At 35.6% G+C, this 17,318-nt stretch overlaps 1 protein-coding gene and 1 non-coding gene across 3 annotated transcripts in view; both read left to right on the forward strand.

Moving 5' to 3' along the window:
- The window catches only part of HTR2C (5-hydroxytryptamine receptor 2C), a 294,885-nt gene that overhangs the window by 33,670 nt on the left and 243,897 nt on the right, over positions 1-17,318 (forward strand). The gene's annotated exons all lie outside the window — the stretch shown is intronic.
- On the forward strand, positions 7,445-7,572 carry LOC123571502 (small nucleolar RNA SNORA35). Its single transcript, XR_006695656.1, has one exon. It is a non-coding gene; the product is annotated as a small nucleolar RNA SNORA35 (small nucleolar RNA).

Consider the following 17,318-nt stretch of genomic DNA (forward strand, 5'->3'; position numbering starts at 1 on the left):
AGTTTGTCAGAGTGATTAAATGAAACAGCCCACTTAAAGTTTCTAGCATACAGAAGCCACTTAGTCAATGTCAAAACCCTATAAATTTTCTCTTGAAAGATGTTTTTTATTTTTACATGAGGCTATATAAGACAGTGGATGTTGATGCTTTCAGCTGTTTAGTGGCATGCTCCTGGATAATGAAGTTGATGTTTATCTTCAGAAAACAATGTGTGACTAGAAAATGACTTTTTTTCAAGTGCCTGTGATCAGGAGGTTAAGAGAGTTTATGGCTGAAATATTCAGCATACACTTCAAAGTTTCTGAGTTTTTTCTATTTCATATATTTCATATACTATTTCCTTTTCCTCTCTTCCTATAATTTGTTTCCCTAAGAACTTAAACAGATATTATATACTGTTTGTGTATTTAACAAAATAGTCTTATTTATAATGCAATTAAAATAGTCTAAACCATTGGTGTCTTAGTCTACAAGTTGTCTTTTTTTTTTTTTTTTTTTTTTTTTTTGAGACAGAGTCTTGCTCTGCCGCCCAGGCTGGAGTGCAGTGGCATGATTGCAGGTTACCACAGCCTCCGCCTCCCAGGTTCAGGCGATTCTCGTGCCTCAGCCTCCTGAGTAGCTGGGATGACAGGCATGCACCACCACACCTGGTTAGGTTTTTTGTATTTTCAGTAGAGACAGAGTAGGCTGGTTTTGAACTCCTGGACTCATGTGATCCGCCCGCCTCGGCCTCCCAAAGTGCTAGGATTACAGGCATGACCTACCCCGCCTGACCCCAAAAGTTGTCTTTTAATAGTTGAAGCAATGTTTACTAGTAGTGCACAAGTGCTCAATAAATGTGTTAAATAAATATCAGATGAAAGAATAAATGAACGACTCTTTCCATTATTACTCATTATTTTTATATCTTTAGATTTCCACCAAGAATGCTTCCCTAAAATTGGATATGTACTTATCTCTGCCAATTCATTTTGACAAAACACATCATGTTCTCCTAGATATAAAAGCACAAATGAATTAATCTTTGTTACACTTTACACTTAAAAATTATATTTGAAATTGATTTTGCTACTTGATGTGCTAACATTTAAATACAGCTCCGCTTCCTTACATTGTTTCCTTCATAATGCTTCTCTTCATTTAAAATTCATTTTGATGAGTTCTGGCACTCCTTGTGCCTTTAAAGCGTAAGATAAAATTTCAGTTTATAGACAGATCTTTATGTTATTGACTAACAGCAACCTCTGATTCCAAAAGGGAAAAAAAAATGACCAAGTATCTCTAGCATGTTAAAAAAAAAAAAATCCTGACACTTTAGGGTCTTCTCCAAATTTGTCAAATAAAGGCACAGCTAGAATGTATATTATTAAAAAGAGTAATTGTTTGGGAAAATGTTTATTTGAGAGCTTATCATTGAAAAGCTAACTCAGGGAAAGAAAGCCCTGATGCCAAATTAGGGAAACACAAATGAAGAAAGGGCAAGATTAGCATGCATTGTAATGGAAGATGCTAAATAGGGCTCAATAAGACAGTGCATATTGATAATTTCAGCTATTTAGTGGCATGCCCCGGGATAATGAACTTGACGTTTATCTTTAAAAAGATATTTGGATATGGTTTACATGAAACCTCCAAATTTCAATAGTTGGTGCCACCTTCACCATAATAAATAAGTTCCTGCTCTGTTGATTTCCATGACAGCTGGTTGTTCAAAAGAGCCCGTCACCTCCCTCCCCGCGCCTTCTCTTTTGTACGCACCGGCTCCGCTTAGTATTCTGCCATGATTGGAAGCACCCTGAGGCCCTCACCAGAAGCAGATGCTGGCACTACGCTTCTTGTACAGCCTGTGCTTTTCTAAAAATATTCTCTACTTATAGTTTGGATGGTTGACCCTCCAAATCTCACGTTGAAATTTAATCCCCAATGTTGAGGATGGAGCCTAAAGGGAGGAGTTTGGGTCATAAGGTAAAATCCCTCATGAATGGTTTGGTGCTGTCCTCATGGTAGTGAGTGAGTTCTTACTCTGTTAGACACCATGGGAGCCGGTTGTTAAAATGATCCTGGCATCTTTCTCCCTCTCTCTTTTTCTTCCTCTCTCACCATGTGATCTTTGCACATGCCAGCTCCCCTTCACCTTCCACCATGAGTGGAAGCAGCCCGAGGCCTTCACCAGATACAGATGCTGGCACCATGCTTCTTATACAGCCTGCAGAACTGTAAGCCAAATGAACCTCTTTTTCAAATAAATCACCCAGCCTCAGATATTCCTTTACAACAACACAAATAGATTGAGACCGAAAGTGAGAAGTGGCTTTTGAGCTCAACATTGAAAACAGAATAGAATTTAGAATTTGGAGGGGGAAAGAGAAAGAGTATCTCAAAGTGTGTGTTGGAGTAGGGGAGCTTCATGAAAAGCTTGGAAACCAATGAGTGTTGAATGAGGCAAGGCTGATGGTCTGTGGCCTTACTGGGTTATACTCAGTAATAGGAGATCAGCTGGAATAGGTAAGGTGACAGCAACTTCCAGCAACTCTATCTTCATTAAGTGTTATGATATCATGCACCAGAGAACATAAAGTTCTAAGTTTATTTTGGGGGAATGTTATATAAATCCAAGATCATTATTTTTTATTCTTCATATTAATAGGCAATGCATTAAGTGTGCATTAGAACCAAAAATGGATAACCAAGGAAATGGTTAGAGGCAGATGCCGATTTGGTGGTTTTGATATTTACAGTAGCTTTTCCAAAGAGAAGCTCCTGTTAAGTGCTTAGAAATATGGGACTGGCCAGCCTAGGCAACATGGCAAAATGCCATCTCTGCAAAAAAAACAAAAAATAAAAAATTAGCCAGGCATCGTGGCACATATCTGTAGTCCCAACTACTCAGGTGGCTGAGGTGGGAGGATTGCTTGAGCCCAGGAGGTTGAGGCTGCAGTAGGTTGTGATTGGGCCACTGTACTCTAGCCTGGGCAACAGAGCGAGACCCTGTCACAAAAAAAAAAAAAAAAGAAAAAGAAAAAGAAAGAAATATGGGACTGGAACTCTCATCTTTGTCTCATGGTTTTGATGCTTTGTGCTACTTATTACACCTGTAATAAACATCCCTTGCCACCAGGTGGCTACAGAGTTATGCCATGTTTTCAGGAGCTTAAGACTCCAATGTGGTGAAAGCTTTTCCAAGTCACAACTTTTAAAAACTGATAATCTATTTAATGTTCTATCTACTATCTAGACAGGCTTTTAGGAAAAGTTGACTTGAGTTCATCCCTTCTCAATATTCATAGGTTTAGAGAGTTGATTTACATTCCCAAAGGGGACACTAAAGCAAATGAAATAGAAGGAATTCATATGATTTGCATCCAGTTTCTACTGAATTCATTGAATTCTGTCATTTAAAAATAATTTTTATTCATGTTCCATAATTCACTGATTGAGATTCCTTATGGCAGAGTTATAACTGTGAGAAGAGATGTTCACTGAATTAGAGGAAGAGAAGGATAGCAAGGCTCTTTAAAGCCTTAATTGGAAGGTCAGAGGCAATTTAAGTAGTAGTAGTTGGAAGAAAACAGAGTCAGTGTCTCTGACTTCATTAAACATTATATCATGGCCCACAGAACATAATGTTCTAAGTTTATTTTTTGGGAAAATTATATAAATCCAAGATTATTATTTTTGACTCTTCATATTAATAGGTAATGCATTATGTGGGCATTAGAACCAAAAATGATGTAACCTAGTTTTTAAAAGGCAAAACACTGCAATTAACATATCAAAATTCTCCTGTCACAAGGAAAAGATGTTGTTCATTGCCCTAAATTATTCATAAGTTTTCACATAATTTGCTGTAAACATCTGACCGATAGAAAAGTCCAGAACTAGATAGAAGAGTGCAGAACTAGTAATTGATGCTGATACAATTAATTTCAGCTTTTCCCCCTTCTTCTACTTGTGCCTATGAAGGTTATAATAAAGAATGAGTGGACTAAGGTATCTGGAAAATATATTTTTAAATATTAGATTAATTCGCTAAGATAACTATGGAGAACTATTATGTGATCACCACTATGCCAGGAATTACTGGGGTTGCAGAAACGTATTGGCCAAGATCTCTCACCTTCACTTAAAATCTTATTGGTGAGATAAGATTAATTAACATAAAATAAAGAAAAAGAATAGTGTGCTCTAAGCAATAAGGTTTATACATGTACAAAGAGGTGAGGAATTAATGAAGCCTGCATTTCAGCAGAAGATCCTTAAGAAAGTGCGCTTATCAACTGGGATGAATTGTATAACCATTTTCTGTCATTATCTCTTTCATATCATTGCACAGTCTCTTTTTTATGCCCCATGCAGGCCCTTGCACGTGGTAGGTGCTCCATAAATATTTGCTGCTTGATCAAATAACTTTTTGACAAGGATATAGTAAAAGCAAGCAAAAGAGAGACATTTTGTTTTTCTGTTGAATAGTTATCTTGAGAAAAAAAAAAAATCTGCATTGACCATGATAGAGTACCTTACCATTAGATCATAGGATAGGAAAGTAAAGCTTATAAATCTGCTTTCTAAAGAGTGCAGTGCCCAGTAGCTCATCCTCACAGCCTTGAAGAATGAAGGTCAAAACTGGAATGCCTAGTGAATCCTGAAAACAATTTTAGTTCACTAGTCTGAATCAATTAGACACGACCTATAATATCAAGATTGCATGTGGCTAGTAGTTAACTTTTCAGCAGAAATGTTTCTTTAATGCTTGGTATATCTAAAATTTGATGGAAATATTTAAATAATGTGAATTTGCTCTCTTTTTTAAAAGCAGCATTTAAATAGTATCTATTTTATGTCTAACAAAGGCGGGAGTCTTTTATCTTGATATCTGTATTCATCTATCTATCTATCTATCTATCTATCTATCTATCTATCTATCTTTTAATTGAGATGGAGTCTCACTCTGTCGCCCAGGCTGGAGTGCAGTGGCACGATCTTGGCTCATTGCAACTTCTGCAGCCCAGGTTCAAGCGGTTCTTGTGCCTCAGGCTCCCAAGTAGCTGGGACTACAGACGTGCACCACCATGCCAGGCTAATTTTTTATTTTTTTGTATTTTTAGTAGAGACAGAGTTTCGCCATGTTGGCCAGGCTGGTCTCGAACTCCTGACCTCAGGTGATCCACCCACCTCGGCCTCCCAAAGTGCTGAGATTACAGGTGTGAACCACCGTGCCTGGCCAATATCCTTATATTAAGGAACTCTTATTTGTTTAGAAATGCTCCTCTTAAATTTCAGTCCTCCAAATAAACAAAAAACACTGACCAGGATTTGTTGCAACTAGTAGTTGGCAAGTACATAATTTTATTGGAACATGGTTAGGCATAATTAGAACAGTAGCAGATCACCAAAGGTAGTGATAGAATAACAGTCACCAATAAAGTAAAAACTTTAGTGAAATTTCTTGTAGGTGAATTATCTGTACTACAAAGATGCATTTTGACGTGTTTTCACATTGAGAGCAATATAAGAATTTAGGATTAAGGCTATTGGTATCATACGTACATATAAAACAATTATTTTGGGTATACAATTGCTTTTCAAAACTGTGGAATAATGAACAGGTATTTTTCGGAATGATGAATTAGATGGAACCACAACTTCATAAATGAATGGCCCAATGTAAACTATTAAAACCCACACTTAATAAACAACCAGTGGCATGTTATTTTTCCATCTTTTTATATTTATATCTGTGAAATGATCTGTGCATTTAGGAGAGTATCTATACTCTGGTTATCCAACAGTTTGGAAATGGGTCTCCATTGGAAAAACAGAAACATGGGTTAATTTGTATCTTTCCCTTCAATTTGCTATTGCTCTAGAATTTTAGGCAAGAAAATATGCCCTTTTATGAGTCACAGAAAAGCCTGTGCCCTTTAATATCTGGAGTATGCTTTTTTCCCCTACTCCTAAAGTGGGTAATACTTATTTTTAAATTGTTTTCCTCCTCTTCATTTTTTAAAAGCCATTAGCCAAGAAGGGACTAGGATATCACTTGTAGTTCTCATTTTGCTGAGAAGTCTCTGGTATTTGATTCCGCTCTACTTCAAATGTCTGAGAAAAGTTCCAAACCTCAACTTTGGACATGAAACTTCCTCATACAGGGAGGACAGGCAAGAAAGTAATGGAACATTTTATACCTATTGTAAGAACCAAGCATTTGTGGGAACATGAACAACTGGATCTCTTACACATTGCTAGCAGAAATATAAAGTTGTAAAATTACTTGGAAAAAGTTGGCATTATTTCTTAAAATTGAACACAATCTGTATATGATGTTCTGTTTTAATAATTAATTAATTATATTATTTGGGCTGTATGTGGAGACATGGTAATGGTGATTCATACACCAAGGGTTATAATTAATCCTGTTCTGTGCACTAGAGGACAGATTATTCCTAGAATTCAAAGACGGCTGAACACCTAAGCAGCATCATTTGGTAAGGCAGCATACCAGGCTAGGAAAAACGTCAGGGGGATATAGAGAAAGGCACTTGTTTTGGTGGGAACACTATTAATTAGAGTACTTCTTGGTTCATAAAATTTTATCTATGAATATTTGCTGACTTAATGAAGCAAAAAATGGAGAAAAAGGTAATGATTATTTGCCAATGACTACTTGAGGTGGCAGATTTTCAGTCCTAACCAAGAGAAAAAAAAAGGTACATCAAATGGATAGTTCTCTGTTTTGTGCATTTGAGAGAATGTGAGTTCCTTCCAGAGGCACAGGAAAGATGTGTCATTGTCCTTCAAACAATTCGAGGATAGTGATCTACAAATTCGTTGTCAGGAAATATTAGGCAATTTAAAATAGTCATTCAGTATATATGCCAATGTAAAATAATTGGATCTAGAGCAACTTTTCTTTTGTAAGGGGAAATTATAAGAAGAGTAGAAAATTATAGAATTATTAGCTAAAAAAAATTCCAAATGTTTTTACCAGATCCCCCAACAAATGATAATTTGAAAAAAAAAAAAAAGAGGTTGGTATTGGTGAGTAGGGAGATGTTTATGACAATAGCTATTAATTATTAAATGCTTAACAAGTAATGTCAGGTAGTGGACTAGACTCTCTGCAAGTTATTTCTTCCAATTCTCACAGCAGTTGATGAAGTTGTCATTATTGATTCCATTTAATATATGTAAAAACAGAGGCTACAAGAACTTGAGTGAGTTTACCAAAGTCCCACAGCTAGTCAGTGACAGTGCTGGGATTCAGAGGCCAGATCTGCCTGATTCTAAACTCACATTTTCTTCACTGGAAGTTGAACTAGCAGTCACCATGTTGAGTGAATGAAGCAATGGGTTCTGAGATGTTTCTGATCACCTACCCACTCCCTCCTTTAAGCTTGTTCTTCTATATAGAGCATGGGGCCCCAACCCCAACTCTGCTGTCTACAGCACTGCCAAGTGACCCATTGGGCTCCACCTTGACCAACTGGGCATCGAGCGGTGCAAAAGCAAATCCCTCTCAAAGCTGGGAGAGTCACACCGTGGGCTACTCCTGCATGCAGCTGGGTACATATCTCCTGGGCCCTATGACTTACCTAAAAAAAAGTGAGAGAGTGGAGAGACAGATCCAGGCAGCTCAGTAACTGCTATTACTAGAAAAACGTGACTATGTCTGGCCGGGTGCGGTGGCTCACTCCTGTAATCCCAGCACTTTGGGAGGCCAAGGAAGGCAGATCACAAGGTCAAGAGATCAAGACCATCCTGGCCAACATGGTGAAACCTGTCTCTACTAAAAATGCAAAAAAGAAAATAAATAAAAAAAATTAGCTGGGCATGGTGGCACACACCTGTAGTCCCAGGTACTTGGGAGGCTGAGGCCAGAGAATCCTTTGAACCTGAGAGGCGGAGGTTGCAGTGAGTCGAGATTGTGCCACTACACTCCAGCCTGGTGACAGAGCAAGACTCCGTCTAAAAAAAAAGAAAATGTCACTATGTCCATACCAGATTAATAGAAGATACTCAGTAAATATTATCCTCGCTATTACATTATTGCAATCATTACTAGCTGGGAAGCTTTTAGCAATTTACATTAACCCCTCTTAGATTCAGTGTCCTAGTCCATAAAATAAGGTTGACACTACTGGAATGATCTAAGATTGTCATGGTGATTATATGACAAGATAAATCCATTTAAATCTCTAGGCAATTTGCTCATTAAGTGTTAGTAAGACAGAGAGATAAGTGGTTTTCTCCTTTTGATGTGATGAAAATGAGATTATAATTATCTTGCAGATGATGGTGCCCTTGTATTTGCCCCACATTTCTACTAGCTTCCTGACAAGTGAGGCTTCCCCAGCCTCTTCATTCTCTGTATATAAACAGTCAGCTTAGACCTAGTGCTGAGAGAATTCCCTTTCCAGTTCTTTCTTACAAGTTAGAACTACATTCAAGACTCATTCCTGGCCCCCTTTTCTTCCATCATGACACCTTCAAATGCTCAAGTCCCAACTAATCTCTCTCTCTATCACATAATTTGACAATGATCAATTTCTCATTTATTCTGTTAATTCACCTTGTTAGCTTATTAGCTAATTAGTAAACCCTTTGAAAGGTCTATCTTCTCATACATCTTAGTACTTACTGCAGCATCTATCCCAGTGCCTTTCATAAAGTAGAAGCTAAATAAATAACTATTGCTGGATAAATTAATGTAAGTTATCTATGAAGTCAGCCATCAATTTTTGTACCCAAAACTGAAGGCAAGCTTTAGAAGATTGAATGTCATAGTTTTAGCACCGTATAAAACAAGGCACTGTTTTAGGTGATAAAATACAGGCTGAAAACTCATTTAAAATTTAGAAAACAATAGTTTGTGACAGATGAATCCGGGATAAGTTAAGTAAAAAACAATTATTTTGAAGGAAGACCTCACCTCATACTGTTCTTGTATTAAAATTATGGATGGTAAACTTGCCTTCCTAGGAAATGTATTTAGGGGGGACTCCTACAAAAAGGACATGGCCCTCATTAACCCAAGGTCATATTTATGTTCTGATCACAAATCAGATCAGATTAGATAGCAAAAAAATGTACACAATCTGCATTTCATTTACAATCTTACTATTTTCAGACAATTGAGGCAAAATGTAGCAGTTAAAAATATATATCTCAATAAATACTTATTGATTGATATGTAAAACTCAGTAAAAAAGATGACACATCTTTCCTGACAATTGGCAAGGATAAGTACAATGACTTCTCTATACCATAGTTTGGTATATATTTTAAAAATTATAATTCTTTCAACTATAATCTTTATCAATGCTATTGAGCCAAGAATAAAAGGAATGTGAACATCAAATATGTGGGTGATATGGAATGGGAGTAGAAGATTGGCACGTGCCTTTATATAAACCTCTTTGTCTTGATGTTCCAGAGACTGGCCTCCTTTTGAAATAAAAATAAATACCTTCTTCCTTAGAAACATGTCAAGGTAGGGTGCTCACATGACCTAATAACCTTACAAATGAATGTCTATAATGATAGTTTTGTTATTTTCTCTTTATTATTTTAACACAGAATGAATGCTATTTTAATATATCTTCATCCCTTAACCATAAATACAAATATCCCACTGATAACAAAGTGTGAGAAGGAAGTCTTTTAAATAGATTTTTGAAACTTGATTTCTTCAAATAATATAGTCTTGGGGCTCATCTTAGAGGTCCCTGTGGGTAGGTCAGAATCTGTCAACATAATGTCTTTTTCTCAGCATTTTTCCTAAAGGAAGCATGCTATTTCCTTTCCCTTGTAATTGTTTTTGCTTCTTTTTCCTGCTAGTGTATTTTAATTTTCTTTGGAAATTTGAGGATGGAAAAGTGTGATTATTTAGATTTTCTAATAATATAAAACTGTTTTTGTGATAAAGACTATGAATTCTCTTTGACACAAACATCTGCCTGTAGTTGAATGAAGTATTATTTAGGATAGAATGTAGTATTCAACAGGAAAAGCAATTTGTCTAAAAAATGCTTAATTCCTTGTTGCATTTACCCTTTTGCCAGTTTGATGTATCTGCACTGCCTATTTATTCTTTGCTACTGTCAAGATAGCAAGTTTCTATCTGGAGCAGATGGTGTAACTGCCATTGTTCAGATGCTTCAAATTCATTCTGCTGCAGGGTATTTTTATCATTAAACCTCTAATTTAGCAATAGTAATAAATTCAATCTATGTACTATTTTGTCTGGGATGTCTGAACATTTGTTAAATATCTGAACCTAAAAATATATATTCTTTTGATATCATGAAAATTGTATCAAAATTTATTTGATTATTTCTTAACAGAAATCAATGTAAAGATATATTTTATTAATATGTTCAAAGGCATCATTCTCTCTCTCTATATATATGTATACACATATATGTGTGAATGTACACATATATATGCACATATATATGTGTGTGTGTGTGAATGTATGTACTCCAAGCAGATAAAACTATTGTTTTAAACACCTAGTGATCTTACATTTTGGAGAGGCAGTAAAAAAGTACGTTAAGTACATATGCGTGTGTGTGTGTATATATATACACACACACACAGACATATATATATATATACATATATATACATATATACATATATGTGTATATATACACATATGTACATATATGTACATATATATACACACAGAGAGGGAGAGTATGATGGTAGGTAAATGCTATAAAATTTTAGCTATAAGTCATTAGTTCTATAAATTTATTAGTTGTATATGACTCTATCATAGAAGGTACTTATTTCCCTTACTACTTCCTCCATTACTTATCTCAATAGAAATTTAAAAAATCTTGATGTGTGTCTTCATACTCTTAAATAGAGTAAATTTAAATCTATTTTTAAATTACAAATGTGGGCCTTTTTATCTATAGGTTCTAACAGCATGCCCCCCTCACCCCACGTAGAAAGCCATCACACTTCATATTTTACCATCAGGAAGGAATTAGAAACAAGGCTAATTTTTTTACTCTCCACCATATTTTCAATATTAAAATGATTGAAACTGGACCAACAAACATTTTTCATTTAACTTTATCCTTACAGCTTTAAAAAGCAAGGCAATAAGTGAAAATTTGCAGAAATATTAATAACTTTTAAACAAGTTATACTCACATATGAGAATTCAGTGAGTAGAATTTTGCAACTTATCATGATTTTTCACTGATTATTACTTTAGAAATTATTTCATTCAGTGTAGTCTGTATATTGTGGCCAGGCATGGTGGCTTGCACCTGTAATCCCAGCACTTCAGGAGGCTGAGGTGGGCGGATCACTTGAGCTCAGGAGTTTGAGACCAGCCTGGGCAATATGGCAAAACCTTGTCTCTACCAAAAATACAAAAAATTAGAAGGGCACAGTGGCACATGCCTGTTGTCCCAACTACTAGGGAGGCTGAGGTGGGAGGATCCCTTGAGCCCAATGAGGTAGAGGTTGCAGTGAGCCGAGATCACATCACTGTATTCCAGCCTGAGTGATAGACTGAGATCCCATCTTAAAAAAAAAAAAAAATCAGTAACTAAATAGAATTCTGCAACTTATCATTATTTTTTCAGTGATTACTACTTTAGAAATAATTTAATTCATTGTAATCTGTAAATTGAAACAATATCCCACAGTTGGACAATTGTACAATCAGCAATGATTGATTCTAATTTAACAAATGTTGAACAAGTCAACAACTATTAGGGTGACTATATATTCTACTTTTCCTAGGACAGTCACAGTTTGTGCTTATTGCATGTGTATTAATTATAATTTTTAACTCTCAAAAGTGTCCAATCTGGATGCTAAATTATGTACTCATTCTGATCCACCCAGGTAAACCTGGGTGTTACATGCTGATATATATAAAGAACTATAAACAAACGTCCCTTACCTGAAGAAGCATACAAACCTTATTAATGATGCAAGATACATTCATGAAATTCTTGCCAAGTATGTTTTTTATTAAAAGCTTCAAGTTTTGGTATAGCCAGTAAGCACTGTGAAAATTCAGAGAAGAGGTGTAAGGATATGGATTAGAGTGGTTAAGGCTAGTTTAATGGAGCTGCTGTACTAAAAGACATTGTGGGTATGAAGTCACATAGTTATGGGGATGAAGACGAATATGGTCTACAGCTGATTAATCAACAGTGGAAATGACTGAATATAAAGAAGAGTATGTTAATAAGAATAATAGGTAAGGACTCAGAAATTCTGGTCTCTTGTCCTGCTCTTCCACTGGCTGACTTTGTATCGTTGAGTAAATTACTTCTTCCTTTTGCCTTTAGTTTCTTGATTTGTAAAATAAGGGATTGAACTGGTTTCATCCATTCATTAGTTTTTTTATGATGAGATTACTTTGTGCAAGGCACTCCACTAAGGACTACGTAAATGATCTCTCAAGTTCCTTTCCTGCTTTAATTTTTATGGTAATAACTTTTGTCACCAATATCTCCAATCATATAGTTGTAGCCAGTTCAGAATCATGTGCTTCTCTGTCAAAGAAGAACATTTCTTGCAGGTAAATGATCCCAAACCAACAAATATTTGTTGCATTAAATTGAATTGAAATTTTTTCTTGCAAGTACCCTTTGTTTCCTAGTTGGATTAGAACCATGTTTTCATTCCCTGTGATGGTAATGCAACCCCAGAGTGGTAAGGGACTCTGCCAGGAGAAGCTGGCTTTGTGTATTTTCAGACCGTGAATATAGCTGTTACGTTAACAGGTGACTGAGGCTGCAGCCGACTCAGTTGAGAAGCATGAATGCTGTGCAAAGGTTTTTTTTTTCTGTCCCTTCTCACAAATGAAACCAGTTTCCTATCTGCTCTACCTCCCTGATCTAAAGAATCTTGCCCTTATTCCAAGTGCTAATCACCTAACAGGAAAGATCATGCTCCCTGGAGTGGAGTTACGGCACTGAACAGCAAGGAACTCTAGCAACTCAAAGAAGCTGAGGTGTCTTCTGAGAATCCAGCTGATTCAAGGCTATAGGCCCACTTTCCAGTGCAGGTTTTCCTATTTTGGAGGGAGTTGGAAAGGTGACCCTAAAACATCAGTATGGATTATACATCACTTTTGATAATACACACTGATGCTCCCTTCCACTAACTGGATAAGTTGAGGATAGATCTAGCCTAAAAGGAATCTGATGAGCAAGAGAAAATTATTTTTACTTGTCAAATATTCATTCTGTATTTGAAAATTGTGGCATGATAAATGTAGCTATATGTTTATCCATAATTAAATCTGGAGCCTTCTTAATATATAGTAGATGCAAAATACAAGATCAAATGCGACCATGTTTAAGTTGATAGTTCATTCTTTTATCTTTGTCACTTGTCAGAAATCAGAGACAGATATTGTATGTGCGTGTGCCAGAATATAGTTAAATCCAGGTGGAGTCTACCTCTGACTAATGTATGCTTTTCACATTGATATTGATGGTCACGAAGCTAGCGGTAGGGAATCAAATGGAGAGAATTCAAGACTTTATCAGGACAAGTTGAATGAAAACTAGAAGTAAGAAAAAATAGGAGTTATAATAAATGTTTGATTATAAATGAGTGCTACAAGGAAAGCAAATATTTGTGAGGGTATTTATTTTCTCCAGATTGCACTTTTACACACAGAACACCTTGTAAACACTGTTACCAGGGGCTTCCTCTCACTTTTGGTATGGTTAGGCATTGGCAGGGAACCTGAAGTCCTTTCAGGAAAATACTCGTAGTCAGTACCTTTTGCTAATTTTTTACAAATAAGTGAATTTTAAGTGTTAAGAAATTTCTACTAGCTTTCCACATAGACCTGTTGACATTTTTTAACTTTAAGTGTATTTTTTTCAGCACTACCTAGTCCTGTAAGTTTAAATGTTTAAATATACAGAGGCAACTATTGAAAGTGTTAAATCAGAGATATGAACAACTCAAAACTAACTGATAGGAGTTGGAAATAGAGTTGTAGGCAAATGGTTGGGAATCTGTCTTTTCAAATACACTGCGTGAGAAATATAAATCAGTCTTTGTTTTATTCTGCCAGTCATATTAGAATATTCTACACCCTCAATCTATAAAGCACATAAAACTTTGAAAACTTCTGACTAAACAGGGAGAAGTAGGAAGAGGAAAAGCAAAAAGCATATGGAATTGATTGACAATGTGCTGAAATATTAAGCAGCAGACATCTCTGACTAAGTGTATGTGTAAAATAAAGACCAAATTTGAAAGTAGATTATTTATTTTGAAAATGAGCTCAGTTATTTCAGGGTCTAGAAGCAAATACAACTTAAACCTCCACTCATCCTGTATGTGTGTCTGTATGTGTTAGTGTTTAATCACCACTGTGGCAAAATAAGAGCATGATCTAAATTCTACGCCTCATCCCAGAACTTTCAGAGATTGTTGACACCTTACAGAGTCATTGTAAAGCATCAGGTGCAGGAAGGAAAATTAAAATGCAAACTCACACTGACATGCAGAGCGAGTAACCAAGTCTTAGAAAACCTGAAAAACCATGACATTGAGCAAGGCAAAAGGGGTTTTAAACAGGCAATGGGAAGGCTTCGTTTTTTGCAATTGAACAAAAAGCAAAATTGGCTAAGGGAGAGTGAATGTAAACGCTAAAAGAAAGGAAGCTAAATTGAGACCTACAGGATGGTGGGATCTTTTTCCATGATGAGCTACAGATCTTTTTCCGTGATGAGCTATGAAACTTTTCTAGCACAGAAATAATAAGAAGATAGATCTGCATCCATTGTGGTTCAGGGTAACTGACTGGGCTCTATAACAGAGCTACAGGTAACTTTGCTTAATGTAGAAAGAAATGACTCAGGTTAAACAGAATGCTTCACTGATTCTTCCAAACGAACCTACTTAAAGAATTTGAGAAACACGGAGTTTCCTCTCACATAAGCTAGTGAAAACCTACTCATGCCTCAAACAATGTAGCAAACACAAATTGAGAGCGAGCAACAAAATACATGAGAGTTCAATATAATGTAGAAATTCATAATTTAGAAACAAAGTCTGTCAGTTTTAATACCTTTGAATAGGAATTTAATGTCTGTCACTGTCCATCTTTGAAACGCAGAGGCATGAGGTGTTATATAACCAAGATCATTAGGTTAGTAAGCATATAGATCAAATATATTGTAAATGGAATTCTTGTACAACTTTAAACCTTCTTAAAATGATAATTTGTAACATGTTTTTGACCATCATATAATACTTCCTTTGTCAACTGTTTCAGTAATACTCTGCGAGAAGAATGAATAACCTTAATGATTTCTAATATTTCTGGTTTTGCTTTTGCTTGAACAGTTTCATAAATGAATATTTTACTTGGCACATTATTTTTATTATTAAAAGAAAAATAAAGGACTTCTCCTATTACAAAAAGTAGTTCTACAAATATTTTGATCAAATTTTTAAACTCTCTATGTGACAAAACAATGTGAAATAAATATTTCAAATGCCATTTATTGATGAGTAAGTTGTAAATATTGCTAAATTCCATTTACAAATTCTTGGAGGAATTTGGTTTTTAAAGGAAAACATCATGATCAGTGTATAGACATGCTCATTAGGAGACTCTTGGCTCTGCCATAGCATAAAGAATCCTGGTGTGTTCGGGTGATATTTTCAATCTAAAATCTAGGAGGCAGGTGCTCACTTGTCCTCCTCCATGGTTGGAAAATACAGGGAGGAGGCCATAGTGGCAACTGTCACCATGATTAATTTCGTTGGGATAAAAGATGGACCAGCTGATTGTAATCAATGCATTGAGGACTCTCTCAGATCAGTGGAACTGTTAAATTTTAAACTCCTCAAGGTAGAACACAGTGGTAATGTTTTGAAATTTAAAGACTTTGAAATGCAAGCTACTTTTCTCGGGCCATTTCTTCTAAACAACACAACATAATGTTTAAGCCATGTGTTGTTCACAGGTTATAATGTTGCAGTGATAAAATGCATACTCCATTGGGAAAAATAAACAGCCGTAAAGGGACTGAGATTCTTGATTTTTAACTTTGTATTTAACCTTGTAATAATGCTGCCTGGAAAATTTTTGCTAAAGTATAAATAGATGTAAGAAGATTAATATACGATCACTGTATTTTACAATCTTTCTGTCCTTGAATTTGAAGTATATTACAGGTTAAGGTAAAGCCAGGAAATAAGATTGCTTTATAGAACTTTATGACTTTCAAAACTGACTTTTGAAGAAATTGTGGTTTACTATAATAGTGAAATAATAGTAATTGCAAAGTAAATATAATCATTATTGAAATATAAATTTTCATACTTTTTTGTTCAACAAATATTTATATAATACCTAATATATGAAAGGTATTTTCCATTCATAATCTATTTATCTTTAATGATGATCATTTTAGCAGTCTAGCACTGGAGGTAGTATTTTCTTCAATTGACTGATGATAAGGAATCCTCAAACCATGAAAAGTAGAATTGGATTTTGTCACTCTCTACATCTCTGCTTAATTGTATTTTACACTCACTTTAAATGAAAACAATGGAACACAGATATCATTAAGAGTGATTATTGATTAGAAATAATCAAGGGAGGCTTCTTATATGACACAGAATGCTAGTTAAAGTACACGGATGGGCCACTGGGAAGTCGAACATTAAAGACTTTGCCACAATCACATCTTACCATTTACCACACTGCAGGTAGACATTTATCCACATTTTGATCTTATAAGACTCAAATCTCATAGTACACAGAAGGTGTGTGTTATAGAGTGTTTTCAAGCTATGACATGCCACAATGAAGTTTGACAGTAAATGTTTAATGGTTGGCTCTTTTGGTAACAAATTGGGCATATTTTTAAAATTATTGACATTCATTTTGAATTTCTTATGCAATGCAATGGCACAAACATCTTTGGAAGACTTACTAAATACAGGGCACTATGCTAAGTGTAATGAAGACAAAAGCAGATTCTGTGCATTCAAGTAGCTTACAGTCTGGGAAATAGAGATTTCTTGACCTTATTTCAAAAGTAGGACCCTTCTATCTTATGGATTTGTGATACAACATTTTCTCTTTTATTGTGCTGTTTCTCCTTGTTTCCTTCCTTCCTTCCTTCCTTCCTTCCTTCCTTCCTTCCTTCCTTCCTTCCTTCCTTCCTTCCTTCCTCCCTCCCTCTCTTCCTCCCTCCCTTCCTTCCTTCCTTCCTTTTTTCTTTTTCTTTCTTTCTTTCTTTCTTTCTTTCTTTCTTTCTTTCTTTCTTTCTTTCTTTCTTTCTTTCTCTCTTTCTTT

Source organism: Macaca fascicularis, chromosome X (genome assembly GCF_037993035.2).
Source record: "Macaca fascicularis isolate 582-1 chromosome X, T2T-MFA8v1.1".
Taxonomy (NCBI): Eukaryota; Metazoa; Chordata; class Mammalia; order Primates; family Cercopithecidae; genus Macaca; species Macaca fascicularis.